Here is a 19,216-nt window from a genome sequence, read left to right as displayed (position 1 = left end):
CCTGGGTTTCATTCTGGACTCCTCCCTCTCGATGACCAAGCAAGTCAACACCATCTCGTCCTCTTGCTTCAACACCCTGCGCATGCTCCGGAAAATCTTCAGATGGATCCCCACCGAAACCAGAAAGACCGTCACCCAGGCCCTCGTCACCAGCCGACTGGACTACGGAAACGCCCTCTACGCAGGAACCACCGCCAAACTTCAGAAACGATTACAATGCATACAGAACACATCCGCACGACTCATTCTCGACATCCCTCGCCAAAGCCACTTATCCGCCCACCTGAGAAACCTGCACTGGCTCCCCGTCAACAAGAGGATCACGTTCAGGCTCCTCACCCACGCACACAAAGCGCTCCACAACATGGGCCCCGAATACCTCAACAACCGCCTCTCGTTCTACACCCCCACCCGCCAGCTCTGTTCCGCCAGCCTCGCCCTCGCAACCGTCCCACGGATTCGCAGAACCACCACCGGAGGTAGATCGTTCTCCTACTTGGCAGCCAAAACATGGAACTCCCTCCCCGCACACCTACGAATGACCCAGGACCATCTCACCTTCAGGAAACACCTCAAGACCTGGCTCTTCGAGCAATAGCAGCACCCCCCATCCCTCAGTGCCTTGGGACCCTCACGGGTGAGTAGCTCGCTCTATAAATGTCTTGATTGATTGATTGTAACTATCCAGTCACTATCCATGCACTTGTACAGTGACTCAGGCATTAACCCCTTCGATGCTCATGACGGAGCGGTTCCGTCATGAGCATCGGTTGGGCTGTGCTTATGACGGAACCGCTCCGTCATGAGCACAGCCCCTGGGGGAAGCGGTGGCGCTCCCCCCCTGGGGCATGGATCTTGCCCCCACAGAGGGGGATGGCAGCAGAAGAGTTTCCGCTGCCACCCCCGAGCCCCGCCACGCTTCCCCATGACGTCAGCGCGCACAGCGCGCGCCAACGTCATCAGGAAGCGCTGGGACGCCTGGAAGCCATTTGCTTCCAGGCGTCCCAGCAGCAGCAGGTATGTTTTCGTCTCCGGTGGGGCCGCGGGGGTGATTTCGTAAGTATTGAGGCATCGGGGGAGAGAAAAGAGTATTTCCTCTCCCCTGATGTCTCAATACAGGGCATTCCTGCTCCACGATCGCGCACAGCGTCGCGATCGTGCAGCAGGGATGCCCCACTAGACACCAGGGATGTCTTTTGTGCAGAAAGGAAATGACCCCTTGGGCAAGGGTCGCTTCCTGGGGCCAAATTTTAATGTCAAGACTTTTCTGCCCCCCCCTGGGGGCAGATCGGTCATGTTTCTATCCGTTTCTGCTCTCAGGGGGGGGCAGAAAAGCCCACTAGACACCAGGGATGTCTGTTTCTTTATTAGGAAGCGACCTCTTGGGCAAGGGTCGCTTCCTTGGGGGCCAAAATAATGGTAAGACTTTTCTGCCCCCCCTGGGGGCAGATCGGTCGTCTTTCTGTCCGTTTCTGCTCCCAGGGGGGGCAGAAAAGCCCACTAGACACCAGGGATGTCTGTTTCTGTCATTAGGAAGCGACCCCTTGGGCAAGGGTCGCTTCCTTGGGGGCAAAATAAATATTAAGACTTTTCTGCCCCCCCTGGGGGCAGATCGGTCGTGTTTGTATCCGTTTCTGCTCCCAGGGGGGGCAGAGAAGCCCACTAGACACCAGGGATGTCTGTTTCTTTATTAGGAAGCGACCCCTTGGGCAAGGGTCGCTTCCTTGGGGGCCAAAATAATGTTAAGACTTGTCTGCCCCCCCTGGGGGCAGATCGGTCGTGTTTCTGTCCGTTTCTGCTCCTGGGGGGGGGGTAGAAAAGCCCACTAGACACCAGGGATGTCTGTTTCTGTCATTAGGAAGCGACCCCTTGGGCAAGGGTCGCTTCCCTGGGGGCAAAATAAATATTAAGACTTTTCTGCCCCCCCCTGGGGGCAGATCGGTCGTGTATATATCCGTTTCTGCTCCCAGGGGGAGCAGAAAAGCCCACTAGACACCAGGGATGTCTGTTTCTGCATTAGGAAGCGACCCCTTGGGCAAGGGCCGCTTCCTTGGGGGCCAAAATAATGTTAAGACTTTTCTGCCCCCCCCCCCCGGGGGGCAGATCGGTCGTCTTTCTGTCTGTTTATGCTCCTGGGGGGGGGGCAGAAAAGCCCACTAGACATCAGGGAATTAGTTAAAATAAAAATCGAAGTGACCCCTTGGGCAAGGTTCCCTTCCAGGGGGCAATTTTTTATAATATGTATTTTGCCCCCCGCTCCTGGACAGATTAGCCTGTTTTTTTTTCCTGCTGTTTTCTGCCCCATCTGGCACACAACCCGACTTACCATTTGGGTAGTAACATAGCATGTTATAATGTTTATTGTTATATTTTTTGTGATTTGCAATTCTAATTGTTTTTTTTTTTTACTTTTTTGTTCTAGGTGAAGGCTTTTGCTCTTTTCAGTTTGCGGTTTCGTTACTGTTTGTGTAGTTTGGTAAGAGACTTTTTTTGTGCAATGTAAATGTGTTTGATTTCTCTGCCTGAATTTTTTTGGGCAAATGGTGTAATAATAGCAATATATTTGGGGGCTCATTTATGAGCCCCTGCGTCACTTTTGCGCCGCCGGTGCGTCACTTTTTGTGACGCACCAGTGGCATAAAACATGCGCCATGTTGCACCATATTTACAAAGTGACGCATCTAGGTAGATGCGTCACTTTGTAAACCCCTGCGCCACATTATACCTGCGCCAGGTATAATGTATGCAAGGGGGGCGTTTTGACGCAAAAAAGGGTCGTAGAAGTGACGCAGTGAAATCTACGAGATTTCACTGCGCCACTTCTAGTGTGCAAATGCGTCAATTTCTTGCGCCTGCCTCACAGCAGGCGTAAGACTGACGCAGGCCCTTTCACATGGGGCTTGCCCCATGTGAAAGGACACATTGCTGGAGTTGCGTCACTTTTGTGACACACTCCAGCGATGCGTCACTTTTGCGCCTACAGATACGTCAGAAATACTGACGTATCTGTGACTCCTTGCGACATGATGCGTCATACTGTAAATATGACGCATCACTGGAGTCGCAGGGAGGGCGCAGTGAAAAGTGGCGCATCACTGTTTTCACGCAGTGATGCGTCACTTTTCATAAATGAGGCCCATTGTTTTTGAGTGTCAAAAACTGTTTGCATTTGTGCTCGATGTGTATTTTGTTGTCTTGTGAATAATTTGTTGTTTTTTTCTTCTTTCTAGTTGGAAATCGTTGGTTTTTGCTGTGTCACTGCAGAGTAGGTTCTGGTGAGTGCAGCTGTCTCTTGTAATTGAATTGTATCGTTTTTGAGTACATTGATCTTTGTGATAAAGTTACACATTTCTTTACTTACCTGGTTTGCACATTGTTGGTTGTTGTTGACTTGTTTATGCAGTCTTCTATCTTAGTAAGTATAATGGCTAGCCGCAGGATTACTGCTCAGCAGGTTGTTGGTTTGCTGTTTGAGGCTTCCTCTGACCATGGTTCAGAGACTGACTCTGCATCTGAGGGAGAGAAGGCAGGGGACGATTCTGGCAGTGAGTTTTCTCTCCATATGGAGTCATCGGATGATGAAGATACTCTTAGTGCGGATGAAGTACCTGTGTTAGAGGAGGAGACTGATGTGCCGATAGTGCGGCAAGAGGAATCTGGGCTGCAGCCTGGGGCTGCAAGGCTTCCCGTTGGTGTAGTGTGGCAAGTGGCATCTGGGCTGCAGCCTGGGGCTGCAAGGCTTACCGTTGGTGTAGTGCGGCAAGAGGCTTCTGGGCTGCAGCCTGCGGCTGCAAGGCTTCCCGTTGGTGTAGTGTGGCAAGAGGCATCTGGGCTGCAGGCTGGGGCTGCAAGGCTTCCCTTTGAAAGTGATGACCTCTGGGTTGCCCCTGGCATGGTGCTGCCGGCATTGCCAGAGTTTACTGGTGTTCCAGGGTGTAGAGTGAATACTGAAAACATTTTGCCGATACATTTTTTTCAGTTGTTTATGGACGATGTGTTTTTGGCAGAGATTGTTGAGCAGACTAATTTGTATGCCGAACAGTTTTTGAGGGACAACAGTGCCAGTCTTAAGCCACACTCTAGAGCTACCCGGTGGACTCCCACCCACAAATCTTGAAGAGATGAAGAAGTTCTTGGGTTTAACTTTTTTGATGGGCTTGCTAAGGAAGCCATCAATGTCTTCATATTGGTCTAGCAGTCCCTTGATGGCAACGTCTATTTTTCCGGCAGTCATGAGTCGTGACAGGTATTTGCTTCTGCTTCGGATGATGCATTTTGTTGATAATGGTTTAGCGTTGCCACAAGATCACCCTGAGTGTGACCGTCTTTTTAAGATTAGTCCTGTCCTTGATCACTTTGTTGATCGTTTTTCTGAGATTTATGCTCCTGGGAAAGAAATTGCAGTGGATGAGTCTTTGGTGTTGTTCAAGGGCCGCTTGGTTTTTAGGCAATACATTCCTAGTAAGAGGGCACGCTATGGAATGAAGCTGTATATGCTGTGTGACAGTAGGACTGGATATGTCTCTAATTTCAGGGTGTACACCGGTAAGGAATCCAGGATTAACCTCCCTGGTTGTCCGTCCACTTTTGGAGTGACTGAGAAAATTGTTTGGGAACTTGGTAGAGGATTTTTTAACAAAGGCCACCATTTATATGTAGATAACTTCTACACTGGTGTGCGGTTGTTCAGGGAATTGGCCAAAGTGGACACTCTTGCTTGTGGCACAATCCGCTCTAACCGTAAAGGTTTCCCGAAAGAACTTGTTTGTCAAAAGCTTGTGCGGGGACAGTGCAGTGCGTTGCGTTGCCAGGAGCTTCTTGCTGTGAAGTTTTCAGACAGGAGATATGTCTACATGCTGACTACCATCCATGATGAAAGCACTCCACCTGTGACTGTTTGGGGTCAGGTCGCTGAAGCACGCAAACCTGTGTGCATTTTAGACTATAATAGGCACATGGGTGGTGTTGACAGAGTAGATCAGAGGTTGGAACCTTACACTGCTCTTCGTAAGGCTTACATTTGGTACAAGAATTTGGCTATCCATCTTTTCCACTTGGCAATGTTTAATGCTTTTGTTGTGTTCCAGGATTCTTGCCCTGAGTCAAAGATGACATTTTCTAAGTTTCAGGAGTCTGTAATAGGCAGCCTTGTTGTAGTGGAACAGGCAAGTGTTCCTAGAGTTGGAGTGGTGGAGGATGTTGCTAGATTGAGAGATCGCCACTTTCCTGATCACATTCCTCCCACACCCTCAAAAGATTTTCCCAGTAGGAGATGTAGAGTCTGTTGGCAAAGAGGTATGCGGAAGGAGATTCGTATGTACTGCCCCGACTGTCCTTCTCAACCTGGACTGTGTGTCCCTGCTTGTTTTAGAGTGTACCACACGCAAAAGAATTTTGGGGAGCATTCATGAGTGGTAAAGTGAACTGCCTGGTCTGTATTCTTTGGAAAATTTGATTCTGTTTCAAGGTTGATGTTAGTGCAATGTATTTAGTTGCTGATTTTGTGTTTGAAGATTTGTATCTATTTGCGATTTGTTTGTGTTTTTATTTTTTTCTAAAACAATCCTAAATGTGATGGCGGTGTGTGTAGGCTGGCGCTTGGCTGTTGGTGTGTGTGGACTAGCACTTGGTTGGTGGTGTACGTGGAATGGTGCTTGGCTGGCGGTGTGCGTGGACTGGCGGTGTGCATGGACTGGCAGTGTGCATGGACTGGTGCTTGGCTGGTGGTGTGCGTGGACTGGAGCTTGGCTGGCGGTGTGCGTGGAATGGTGCTTGGCTGGCGGTGTGCGTGGACTGGTACTTGGCTGGCGGTTTGCGTGGACTGGTGGTGTGTGCGGACTGGTGCTTGGCTGGTGGTGTCCGTGGACTGGAGCTTGGCTGGCGGTGTGCGTGGATTGGCGATTGGCTGCCGGTGTGCCTGGACTGGCGATTGGCTGGCGGTGTGCCTGGACTGGCACTTGGCTAGCGGTGTGTGTGGACTGGTATTTGGCTAGCGGTGTGCGTGGACTGGCGCTATGCTAGAGGTGTGTGTGGACTGGCGCTCGGCTAGCTGTGTGTGAGTAGTGACTTTCTGCTGGTCACTACACACACTGCTAGCTGAGTGCCACTCCATGCAATCCATCAGCCTGTGTAGTTGCTGTGTCAGGATTGTGGGCGTGTGAAAGTGATGGGCCCTTGAATGGAGCTGTGTGCTGGTGTGAGTTTTGTTATGTGATAGCCCCGCGACTGGCGGTGTGAATGGTTTTGTATGTCTCACACGTATGAAAGGTGTATGAATGGCCTGTAAAGAGGTTGGTGCCTTGTCGTGGCTTTACAGCTCACGAGCTGTGAGTCAATGGTTCAGTTTCTCGCCCTTTCAATTATTAACAGTGCATTTCATTTTTGTGAAATCACTTGCTAATACAATTGTATCTACTGAACCATCACTCACCCTCGTGCCAAATCCAACCAGTATGTGTGTGTGCTTGAGGATTAGATGGCTGTGCAGTAATATTTGTCTTTCTGAAGCAGGGTGTACCTTGTCCCTTTTTGTGAATTTTGTAATGTGTTGCTTTTGTGCCTGGTGGTGCGAATGGTCTTGTTTGTATCACGTATGAAAGGTGTGTGAATGGCCTGTAAAGTGGTTGGTGCCTTGACGTGGCTTTACAGCTCACGAGCTGCGAGTCATTGGTTTGGTTTTTTGTGAATTTAATCATTGACAGTGCATTTCATTTTTGTGAAATCTCTTGTTAATAAAATGTAATACACTGAACCATGGCTCGCCCTCGTGCCAAATCCAACCAGTATGTGTGTGTGTTTGAGGAATAGATGGTTGTGCAGGAATCTTTGTCTTTAGTTTCTCTGCCAAGGTGTACTTTCCATGTAAGAATAACCCACCAACTGTAGATATTGTCGAAAACCCATGGGAGTTCATGGTGATGTCTCTCTTTTGAATTCAAAAAGTTTTTTTATCCCCAATGTCCTGCAAACCTCAAAATGTCTGCCACATTTTCATTGCAATATTGTTCCAAAATTCTCACGCTGTAGGAACAAAGCAATAGTTATGTTTAAACAATCTTGTTTTGCAAGGGGGGTCACTTTGGTTTTTGGCCCGGTGCTCGGCGGCCATCTAGGGAAACCTACCAAACCCACACATTTCTGAAAACTAGACACCCGGCGGCTTCCAGGGAGGTATGGCTTGCATGGATCCCCCAATGTTTCCTTACCCAGATTCCCCTGCAAACCTCAATTTTAGCTGAAAAAATCACTTTTTTCACTCATTTTGGTGTGGGAAAGTTGTGGCATCACCGGGCTCACACAAATTTACCACCACCCAGCGTTCCCCCAGGTCTCCCGGTAAAAATGGTGCCTCACTTGTGTGGGAGGCCCAAGTACCCGCGGCAGGCAAGGGCCCAAACATTTTTTTGATAGGCAATGTGGATTTCGCCTCACAACGTTTTGGGCCCTTGCCTGCCGCGGGTACTTGGGCCTCCCCCACAAGTGAGGCACCATTTTTACCGGGAGACCTGGGGGAACACAGGGTGGTGGTAAATTTGTGTGAGCCCAGTGATGCCACAACTTTCCCACTCCAAAATGTGTGAAAAAAGTGATTTTTTTCAGCTAAAATTGAGGTTTGCAGGGGATTCTGGGTGAGGAAACGCTGGGGGATCCACGCAAACCATACCTCCCTGGAAGCCGCCGGGTGTCTAGTTTTCAGAAATGCATGGGTGTGGTAGGTTTCCCTAGATGGCCGCCGAGCACCGGGCCAAAAACCCAAGTGAGCCCGGTGATGCCACAACTTTCCCACACCAAAATGTGTGAAAAAAGTGATTTTTTCAGCTAAAATTGAGGTTTGCAGGGGATTCTGGGTAAGGAAATGTTGGGGGATCCATGCAAGCCGTACCTCCCTGGAAGCCGCCGGGTGTCTAGTTTTCAGAAATGTGTGGGTTTGATAGGTTTCCCTAGATGGCCGCCGAGCACCGGGCAAAAAACCCAAGTGACCCCCCTTGCAAAACCAGGTGGTTTTGCGATAGTCCATTTTGATGTCGCCTCACTACGTTTTGGGCCTTGCCTGCCGCGGGTACTTGGGCCTCCCACACAAGTGAGGAACCATTTTTACCGGGAGACCTGGGGGAACGCTGGGTGGTGGTAAATTTGTGTGAGCCCGGTGATGCCACAACTTTCCCACACCGAAATGTGTGAAAAAAGTGATTTTATCAGCTAAAATTGAGGTTTGCAGGGGATTCTGGGTAAGGAAATGTTGGGGGATCCATGCAAGCCGTACCTCCCTGGAAGCCGCCGGGTGTCTAGTTTTCAGAAATGTGTGGGTTTGGTAGGTTTCCCTATAAGGCCGCCGAGCACCGGGCCAAAAACCCAAGTGACCCCCCTTGCAAAACCAGTTGGTTTTGCGATAGGCCATTTTGATGTCGCCTCACTACGTTTTGGGCCCTTGCCTGCCGCGGGTACTAAGCCTCTCACACAAGTGAGGCACCATTTTTACCGGGAGACCTGGGGGAACGCTGGGTGGTGGTATATTTGTGTGAGCCCGGTGGTGCCACAACTTTCCCACTCCAAAATGTGTGAAAAAAGTGATATTTTCAGCTAAAATTGAGGTTTGCAGGGGATTCTGGGTAAGGAAACATTGGGGGATCCATGCAAGCCATACCTCCCTGGAAGCCGCCGGGTGTCTAGTTTTTAGAAATGCGTGGGTTTGATAGGTTTCCCTACATGGCCGCCGAGCACCGGGCCAACAACCCAAGTGACCCCCCTTGCAAAACCAGGGGGTTTTGCGATAGGCCATTTTGATGTCGCCTCACTACGTTTTGGGCCCTTGCCTGCCGCGGGTACTTGGGCCTCCCACACAAGTGAGGCACCATTTTTACTGGGAGACCTGGGGGAACGCTGGGTGGTGGTAAATGTGTGTGAGCCCGGTGATGCCACAACTTTCCCACTCCAAAATGTGTGAAAAAAGTGATTTTTTCAGCTAAAATTGAGGTTATCAGGGGATTCTGGGTAAGGAAACGTTGGGGGATCCACGCAAGCCATACCTCCCTGGAAGCCGCCGGGTGTCTAGTTTTCAGAAATGCATGGGTTTGGTAGGTTTCCCTATGTGCCGGCAGAACTAGGGTTCAAAAACTACAGCTAGTCACTTTGCCAAAAAAGGGTCATTTTTCACTGCAAAATTGAGGTGTGACCACGTTGCGTTTTGCGCCGTTTCCTGTCGCGGGCACTAGGCCGACCCGCACAAGTGAGCTACCATTTTTCTCACAGGACTTTGGGGAACGCGGGGTGGGTGGAAATTTGTGGATCCACGCAGATTCCAGAACTTTCCATCACAGAAATGTGGGGAAAATGTGGTTTTTTGTCAATTTTATACGTTTGCAAGGGATTCTGGGTAACAGACCATGGTGGGAGGCCCTCAAGTCCCCCCATCCTGGATTCCCCTGGGAGTCTAGTTTTAAAAAATGTATAGGTTTGCTAGGTTTCCCTAGCTGCCGGCAGCGCTAGGGTTAAAAAACTACAGCTAGTCACTTTGCCAAAAAAGGGTCATTTTTCACTGCAAAATTGAGGTGTAACCACGTTGCGTTTTGCGACATTTCCTGTCGCGGGCACTATGCCGACCCGCACAAGTGAGGTACCATTTTTCTCGTAGGACTTTGGGGAACACGGGGTGGGTGGAAATTTGTGGATCCATGCAGATTCCGGAACTTTCCATCACAGAAATGTGGGGAAAATGTGTTTTCTTTGTCAATTTTTTACGTTTGCAAGGGATTCTGGGTAACAGACCATGGTGGGAGGCACTCAAGTCGCCCCATCCTGAAATTCCCTGGGTGTCTAGTTTTCAAAAATGTATAGGTTTGCTAGGTTTCCCTAGGTGCCGGCAGGGCTAGGGTTCAAAAACTACAGCTAGTCACTTTGCCAAAAAAGGGTCATTTTTCACTGCAAAATTGAGGTGTGACCACATTGCGTTTTGCGCCGTTTCCTGTCGCGGGCACTAGGCCGACCCGCACAAGTGAGGTACCATTTTTCTCGTAGGACTTTGGGGAACGCGGGGTGGGTGGAAATTTGTGGATCCATGCAGATTCCACAACTTTCCATCACAGAAATGTGGGGAAAATGTGTTTTCTTTGTCAATTTTTTACGTTTGCAAGGGATTCTGGGTAACAGACCATGGTGGGAGGCACTCATGTCACCCCATCCTGGATTCCCCTGGGTGTCTAGTTTTCAAAAATGTATAGGTTTGCTAGGTTTCCATAGGTGCCGGCAGGGCTAGGATTCAAAAACTACAGCTAGTCACTTTGCCAAAAAAGGGTCATTTTTCACTGCAAAATTGAGGTGTGACCACGTTGCGTTTTGCGCCGTTTCCTGTCGCGGGCACTAGGCCGACCCGCACAAGTGAGGTACCATTTTTCTCGTAGGACTTTGGGGAACGCGGGGTGGGTGGAAATTCGTGGATCCACGCAGATTCCAGAACTTTACATCACAGAAATGTGGGTAAAATGTGTTGTTTTTGTCAATTTTCTACGTTTGCAAGGGATTCTGGGTAACAGACCATGGTGGGAGGCACTCAAGTCAACCCAACCTGGATTCCCCTGCGTGTCTAGTTTTCAAAAATGTATAGGTTTGCTAGGTTTCCCTAGGTGCCGGGAGGGCTAGGGTTCAAAAACTACAGCTAGTCACTTTACCAAAAAAGGGTAATTTTTCACTGCAAAATTGAGGTGTGACCACGTTGCGTTTTGTGCCGTTTCCTGTCGCGGGCACTAGGCCGACCCGCACAAGTAAGGTACCATTATTCTTGTAGGACTTTGGGGAACGCGGGGTGGGTGGAAATTTGTGGATCCACGCAGATTCCAGAACTTTCCACCACTGAACTGTGGGAAAAAAGTGGTTTTTTTTGTCAACTTTTTACATTTGCAAGGGAGTCTGGGTAACAGACCATGGTGGGAGGCATGCAAGTCACCCCATCCTGGATTCCCCTGCGTGTCTAGTTTTAAAAAATGTATAGGTTTGCTAGGTTTCCCTAGGTGCCGGCAGGGCTAGGGTTCAAAAACTACAGCTAGTCACTTTGCCAAAAAAGGGTCATTTTTCACTGCAAAATTGAGGTGTGACCACGTTGCGTTTTGCGCCGTTTCCTGTCGCGGGCACAAGGCCGACCCGCACAAGTGAGGTACCATTTTTCTCGTAGGACTTTGGGGAACGTGGGGTCGGTGGAAATTTGTGGATCCACGCAGATTCCAGAACTTTACACCACAGAAATGTGGGGAAAATGTGTTTTTATTGTCAATTCTTTACGTTTGCAAGGGATTCTGGGTAACAGACCATGGTGGGCGGCACTCAAGTCACCCCATCCTGGATTCCCCTGGGTGTCTACTTTTCAAAAATGTATAGGTTTGCTAGGTTTCCCTAGCTGCCGGCAGGGCTAGGGTTCAAAAACTAGAGCTAGTCACTTTGCCAAAAAAGGGTCATTTTTCACTGCAAAATTGAGGTGTAACCACGTTGCGTTTTGCGCCGTTTCCTGTCGCGGGCACTAGGCAGACCCGCACAAGTGAGGTACCATTTTTCTCGTAGGACTTTGGGGAGCGCGGGGTGGGTGGAAATTTGTGGATCCACGCAGATTCCGGAACTTTCTATCATAGAAATGTGGGGAAAATGTGTTTTTTTTGTCAATTTTTTACGTTTGCAAGGGATTCTGGGTAACAGACCATGGTGGGAGGCACTCAAGTCACCCCATCTTGGATTCCCCTGGGAGTCTAGTTTTCAAAAATGTATAGGTTTGCTAGGTTTTCCTAGGTGCCGGTAGGGCTAGGGTTAAAAAACTATAGCTAGTCACTTTGCCAAAAAAGGGTCATTTTTCACTGCGACATAGAGGTGTGACCACGTTGTGTTTTGCGCCATTTTCTGTCACGGGCACTAGGCCGACCCGCACAAGTAAGGTACCATTATTCTTGTAGGACTTTGGGGAACGCGGGGTGGGTGGAAATTTGTGGATCCACGCAGATTCCAGAACTTTCCATCACAGAACTGTGGGAAAAATGTGTTTTGTTTTTCAATTTTTTACATTTGCAAGGGATTTTGGGTAACAGACCATGGTGGGAGGCATGCAAGTCACCCCATCCTGGATTCCCCTGGGTGTCTAGTTTTCAAAAATGTATAGGTTTGCTAGGTTTCCCTAGGTGCCGGCAGGGCTAGGTTTAAAAAACTACAGCTAGTCACTTTGCCAAAAAAGGGTCATTTTTCACTGCAAAATTGAGGTGTGACCACGTTGCGTTTTGCGCCGTTTCCTTTCGCGGGCACAAGGCCGACCCGCACAAGTGAGGTACCATTTTTCTCGTAGGACTTTGGGGAACGCGGGGTGCGTGGAAATTTGTGGATCCATGCAGATTCTGGAACTTTCCATCACAGAAATGTGGGGAAAATTTGTTTTTTCTGTCAATTATTTACGTTTGCAAGGGATTCTGGGTAACAGACCATGGTGGGAGGCACTCAAGTCACCCCATCTTGGATTCCCCTGGGAGTCTAGTTTTTAAAAATGTATAGGTTTGCTAGGTTTCCCTAGGTGCCGGCAGGGCTAGGGTTCAAAAACTACAGCTAGTCACTTTGCCAAAAAAGGGTCATTTTTCACTGCAAAATTGAGGTGTGACCACGTTGCGTTTTGCGCCGTTTCCTGTCGCGGGCACAAGGCCGACCCGCACCAGTGAGGTACCATTTTTCTCGTAGGACTTTGGGGAATGCGGGGTGGGTGGAAATTTGTGGATCCACGCAGATTCCAGAACTTTCCACCACAGAAATGTGGGGAAAATGTGTTTTTATTGTCAATTCTTTACGTTTGAAAGGGATTCTGGGTAACAGACCATGGTGGGCGGCACTCAAGTCACCCCATCCTGGATTCCCCTGGGTGTCTAGTTTTAAAAAATGTATAGGTTTGCTAGGTTTTCCTAGGTGCCGGCAGGGCTAGAGTTCAAAAACTACAGCTAGTCACTTTGCCAAAAAAGGGTCATTTTTCACTGCAAAATTGAGGTGTGACCACGCTGCGTTTTGCGCCGTTTCCTGTCGCGGGCACTAGGCCGATCCGCACAAGTGAGGTACCATTTTTCTAGTAGGACTTTGGGGAACACGGGGTGGGTGGAAATTTGTGGATCCACACAGATTCCAGAACTTTCCATCACAGAAATGTGGGGAAAATGCGTTTTTTTTGTCAATTTTTTACGTTTGCAAGGGATTCAGGGTAACAGACCATGGTGGGAGGCACTCAAGTCACACCATCCTGGATTCCCCTCGGTGTCTAGTTTTAAAAAATGTCTAGGTTTGCTAGGTTTACCTAGGTGCCGGCAGGGCTAGGGTTCAAAAACTACAGCTAGTCACTTTGCCAAAAAAGGGTCATTTTTCATTGCAAAATTGAGGTGTGACCACGTTGCGTTTTGCGCCGTTTCCTGTCACGGGCACTAGGCCGACCCGCACAAGTGAGGTACCATTTTTCTCGTAGGCCTTTGGGGAACGCGGGGTGGGTGGAAATTTGTGGATCCACGCAGATTCCAGAACTTTCCATCACAGAACTGTGGGAAAAATGTGTTTTGTTTTTCAATTTTTTACGTTTGCAAGGGATTCTGGGTAACAGACCATGGTGGGAGGCACTCAAGTCACCCCATCTTGGATTCCCCTGGGAGTCTAGTTTTCAAAAATGTATAGGTTTGCTAGGTTTTCCTAGGTGCCGGTAGGGCTAGGGTTAAAAAACTATAGCTAGTCACTTTGCCAAAAAAGGGTAATTTTTCACTGCAAAATTGAGGTGTGACCACGTTGCGTTTTGCGCCATTTTCTGTCGCGGGCACTAGGCCGACCCGCACAAGTAAGGTACCATTATTCTCGTAGGACTTTGGGGAACGCGGGGTGGGTGGAAATTTGTGGATCCACGCAGATTCCAGAACTTTCCATCACAGAACTGTGGGAAAAATGTGTTTTATTTGTCAATTTTTTACGTTTGCAAGGGATTCTGGGTAACAGACCATGGTGGGAGGCACTAAAGACACCCCATCCTGGATTTCCCTGGGTGTCTAGTTTTCAAAAATGTATAGGTTTGCTAGGTTTCCCTAGATGCCGGCAGGGCTAGGGTTCAAAAACTACAGCTAGTCACTTTGCCAAAAAAGGGTCATTTTTCACTGCAAAATTGAGGTGTGACCATGTTGCGTTTTGCGCCGTTTCCTGTCGCGGGCACTAGGCCGACCCGCACAAGTGAGGTACCATTTTTCTCGTAGGACTTTGGGGAACACGGGGTGGGTGGAAATTTGTGGATCCACGCAGATTCCAGAACTTTCCATCACAAAAATGTGGGGAAAATGCGTTTTTTTTGTCAATTTTTTACGTTTGCAAGGGATTCTGGGTAACAGACCATGGTGGGAGGCACTCAAGTCACCCCATCCTGGATTCCCCTCCGTGTCTAGTTTTTAAAACTGTATAGGTTTGCTAGGTTTCCCTAGGTGCCGGCAGAGCTAGGGTTCAAAAACTACAGCTAGACTCTTCGCAAAAAAAGTGTAAATTTTCAGTGTGAAAATGTGGTGTGTTCACCTTCGGCTTTGAGCCACTTCCTGTCGTGGGCACTATGCCTACCCACACAAATGAGGTACCATTTTTATCGGTAGACTTAGGGTAGTTCAGATTTGTAAAGCAACTGTTATTACCTATTGATTTTTGATGCATTTCTCCAAATGAAAGACATTGTGTAAAAAAAAAGTCATTTTGAAAAATGATCAATAATTTTCATGCAAGTATGAGTATTCCCAATTTCGAAAATGTGCAAATATGCACTGTTTCTAAACTCTGTAATTCTTCCTATTTCAGAAATACATAGGTGTCTTTCATACCAATTTTTCCATGTATACATTTTCACACTATAATTGGTATATACCCGGAACTAAAAAAAAAAACATTACAAAATGCTGCTCAGTTTTTTACTCTGGGTTCCTTGGGCTCTTGGTGAACCTACAAGTCCTATATATCCCCACAACCAAGAACGTCCAGCGGATTTAATGGTACATTGCTTTCTAAGAGATGTCATAATTAGAAGAAGTTACAAGTGAAAACGTTGACACAAAAGGCTGCTTTTTCAACTAATTTTTAATTTTTCCTATATTTAACTGTTAGTTTCTATAAAGAAACCTTGATGGATCTACACAAATGACCCCTTGCTGAATTCAGAATTTTATCTACTTTTCAAAAATGTATTGCTGTCCAAGATCCATTATTGCTTTTCTACCCATTTCTACCATTATCTGGAAGGAGGTTGAAAGCACAAAAAATTGCAAAAATAGGGTATGTCCCAGAAAAATGTCAAAACTGTGTAAAAAAAGTTGGATTTCTGACAAAAATCTGTCATTCCCTAAAAGCTGGAGAAATGGTGATTTCAGCCGCACAAACCCTTTTTTGATATCATTTGCAGAGAAAAACCCAGACGCTTTCATTTGCAGCCACTTTTCCCCATTTTTCACAAAAAAAACTAATTTTGCTGTATTTTGACTAATTTCCGGGAAACCTCTAGGAGAATCTACAAACCCTGGGTTCCTTTAGAATCCGAATGATGTTGGAAGAAAAGGATGCAAATTTGGCGTGGATACCTAATGTGGTCAAAAAGTTACAGGGGCCTAAGCGCGCACTACCCCAAATAGCCCAAAAAAGGCTTAGCACAGGAGGGGAAAAGGCCTAGCAGCGAAGGGGTTAAGACACACAGTGTTACAATCAAATGTGCACAATCTATGCAGGCCCCTAAGCCCCTTCAGACTACTGATTCACTCTTGCAATAACCCAGATAGTGGCAATGCAGTGTCCCAATCAAACTGTCACTCTCTCTCCATTCCTGCAATCATCTTGACAGAACCATGTCCTTATCTAATCTCTGTGACAAAACACAAGCACTTATAAACTCTCCCTGCTGTCAACTACCAGCACTCTAACTATCCAGTCACTGTCCATGAACTTGTAGAATGACTCAGGCATTAAGACACACAGTGCTACAGTCAAATGTACACAATCTTTGCAGTTCCCTAACCCCATGCAGACTACTAATTCACTCCTGCAAAAATCCAGGTAGTACCCTTGAAGTGCAGTCATCACACTGTCACTCTCTGTGCAGTCTTCCGATTATCCAGCCAGTACCATGTCCATATCTAATCACTGTGCAAAACCCAAGCATTTATATTTTCTCCATTCTCTTTTGATGCAGTACTCTAATCAAACAGTCAGTACCTATGTACTCATGCAATAATCCAGGTACTAATACTTACAGTTTTACAATCATCTATCCAGTATTGATGTAGTCCTCTAAAGACGTAAACACTACTTATTCACTTATTCAGTCCTACAATCATCCAATTAGTACCTGTGTACTTCAGTAAATAGATTGTGATTTCAAAACAAAGCGTTTAAATGGCGTTTATGTAGAACATGTTTGTTTAGTAATACAATTGTATATTTTATAGATTTATTTTAGTAATATTATATGTATTTTTGTAAATAGATATTGTTCATCATCATAAAAAAAAACTTACCATGGCTAGAAAAACAGAAAAGAGGAAACAACAAAAAAAGGACTATTATTTGAAGAAAACACAACAGCAAGAATTAGATGAATAACAACATGTGGGGGAAAAGAAAAAGACTTGTGGTAAGAGAATAAAGGAATTTATTAAATAACTTTCAAAGGCTAAAAACAGTGTGCACAATGTGGAAAGTAGAATGAATGCCCCAACAACAAAGAAGAATAAAAAGAAAAAAGGAGAAGTTAATGGAAAATTACATTTTCAAGAATAAATGTATGGTAAAAGGAGAAAGAATCAGTTTGAAGAAATTAAAAAGAGAATGTTTTACAATAGAGTTGTCTTTAATTTGTTGATAGATGTGAAGAAATATAAAAAATGATCAGCATTTTATAAAAAGAAGACACAGATTGAAACTATTGTTGAGAAGGCTTTTGAATTAAAAAGGAAATAATTAATTTTAGTTTTAAACAGAATTCGATCATTAGATAAGCCAATACATTTTATGAAGGCCAAAAGTAAAAGAAGAGAGTAATTAACAGAACTAACTTTTGTGAATTTTTTTTGGGTGAATGGAAACACAGTTCAAGTTCAGAGCCTTTTTTTAATGAAGACAGCTATTTTCAAACCAATACATTATTGTATGCAGTTGATACCACTGGACGTGCTTAGGAGGTTAAAAACGGTTGTCCAATTGAAAAAGAAAAGATGGTTCCCAGAAATGTAGAAGAAGTGATAGCTGATGAAGTTCTAGGGAGACGTACTAAAGCCCCAGTGTATACTTGTGGTTGTAGTAGTATTTGCAGTATACGACAGGAATCTATTGATATTTTACGAAATTTCTCACGAGTCTATAGTAAAAAACGTTTTAAACAAAAGATTAAGATGTTGCAAGGACTAGATCCTTGCAGAGTGAGAAGAAATACTGGTTTGCAAGGTCATTCTCTGGCTTGTCTTTCTAAAAAAGTATGTCAAAGTGTTTTTCATCATTTTAGAATGTTAGCAGTACATCATTCTCAAATGTGGAAGTTAGTCAGAAGATTGTATTACGCAGAAAGTCCAGCAATATTTTTAAATGTCTTAAACAGTACTCTTTTGCCTGGGTCAGTATCAGATGTAAAAAAAGTTAGTGATGAAATAAAGTTTCGATACTTTAGTCCTGAAGAAGAGAGTAGACAAAGTGAGAAATTGTTAGAAATAGGTGTTGAAGAAAATGTGGAAAATAGTGGTACAGAGATGTTTGAAGAAGAAATTACAAAGTTTAAGGTAATTTTGTGTGAAAGGCCAAATTATACTTGTATTTTTTGTCGACGAACTCACTATAAAAATCAGACTAGGTCAGTTGATCTGTATTTAAAAAGTGAAAAAGAAAATAATGATAAGTTTAAGGAATTTGCAACTTATTTGTTGGTAAAGGATTGCTTTGATTTGGGTACTGATCAGCGTATTTGTAAATATTGTTATACCAAATTAGAGGATAATAAAATGCCTGCTAGAGCTGTCCACAATAATCTAGAGTTGGTAGCTCTTCCTCCAGAACTGATAGATTTAAACACGCTTGAGTCTATTCTGATTCAATCTGTGCACCAGTTTCAGGCTATTGTTCGTACGGAGCCTAAAACGGGTAAATTGCCTCCCACAGAGTTACCGAGAGGATTAAAAGGAAGAGTTGTATATATACCTCTAGATTTAAAGAAAAATATTGAAACAATTGGTGTAGAGAAAGAAGAAAGTGAACCACTAATTATTCTAGTTAATGGTGTTCCTACTAAGAGTAAGAAAATCTGGCAGGAATTAGTGGATGTCAGGAAAGTGCAAAAGGCAACATTGTATCTTATAAAAAAGCGATGATTACTACAAAAATGTGTATCTGGAAGAAGAAGAAATACTTTTAGGAGATGATAGTTAAATGTCAAGTGGTCAAATTGAGAAAGTGGACATGTCCAAAAGTGAGGAAATTTATTAACATTTGAGGGGTCGATTCCGAGCTGGGTCGGACAGCTCTCCGAGAGCTGTCCATAACCTTACCGTGTGACTGACACGTACCCATAGCCGGTCCGTCCTGTTGATGAAGTACGATGCGCAAAACTGCCAAAAACCCGACCGACACGTAGGCTGTGATTCAAGATTCATTCTCCGTCCGAGTCGTAACTCCGAACGCCGAACCGAGTCGCCCGGAAGCAGTATCCATAGCAGTTTCCGCCCTGACAAGTATGATGCGTACTTCCTATGCGCCGGACGGGCCACCACATACGGCACGTCACAGCATCCGGAAAAGAAGCATATCAGCTACGATTCGCACCACAACTCAATCGACGGCTACGAGACGGACCGGCTTGCAACCGGTACGAGACGGAGCAACAAGCAGCGTGTATGAGACGAACACATCATGAATCCCACTGTGCAGGTGATACCAGTACTCTGGTAAGTCAGACACCTACCACACAAACAAACGACACATACCCGCAAAATGGCACACCCACACAGGGGATCCACATCCTGGTCACTAACAACAGGCCACCATAGGGGTTGTATGGCCAGCACCACTACCCCCCCACCCATAGGGGACCTGTTGCCCATCACTACTGCCACCCCCACCCATAGGGCTTATGTTGCCCATCACCGCTGCCACCCCCACTCATAGGGGACCTGTTGCCCATCACCCCTGCCACCCCCACACATAGGGGACCTGTTGCCCATCACCCCTGCCAACC

The sequence above is a fragment of the Triturus cristatus genome, chromosome 8 (assembly GCF_964204655.1).
Source record: "Triturus cristatus chromosome 8, aTriCri1.1, whole genome shotgun sequence".
NCBI classification, from domain to species: Eukaryota; Metazoa; Chordata; class Amphibia; order Caudata; family Salamandridae; genus Triturus; species Triturus cristatus.
This window is presented reverse-complemented; position numbering follows the sequence as displayed.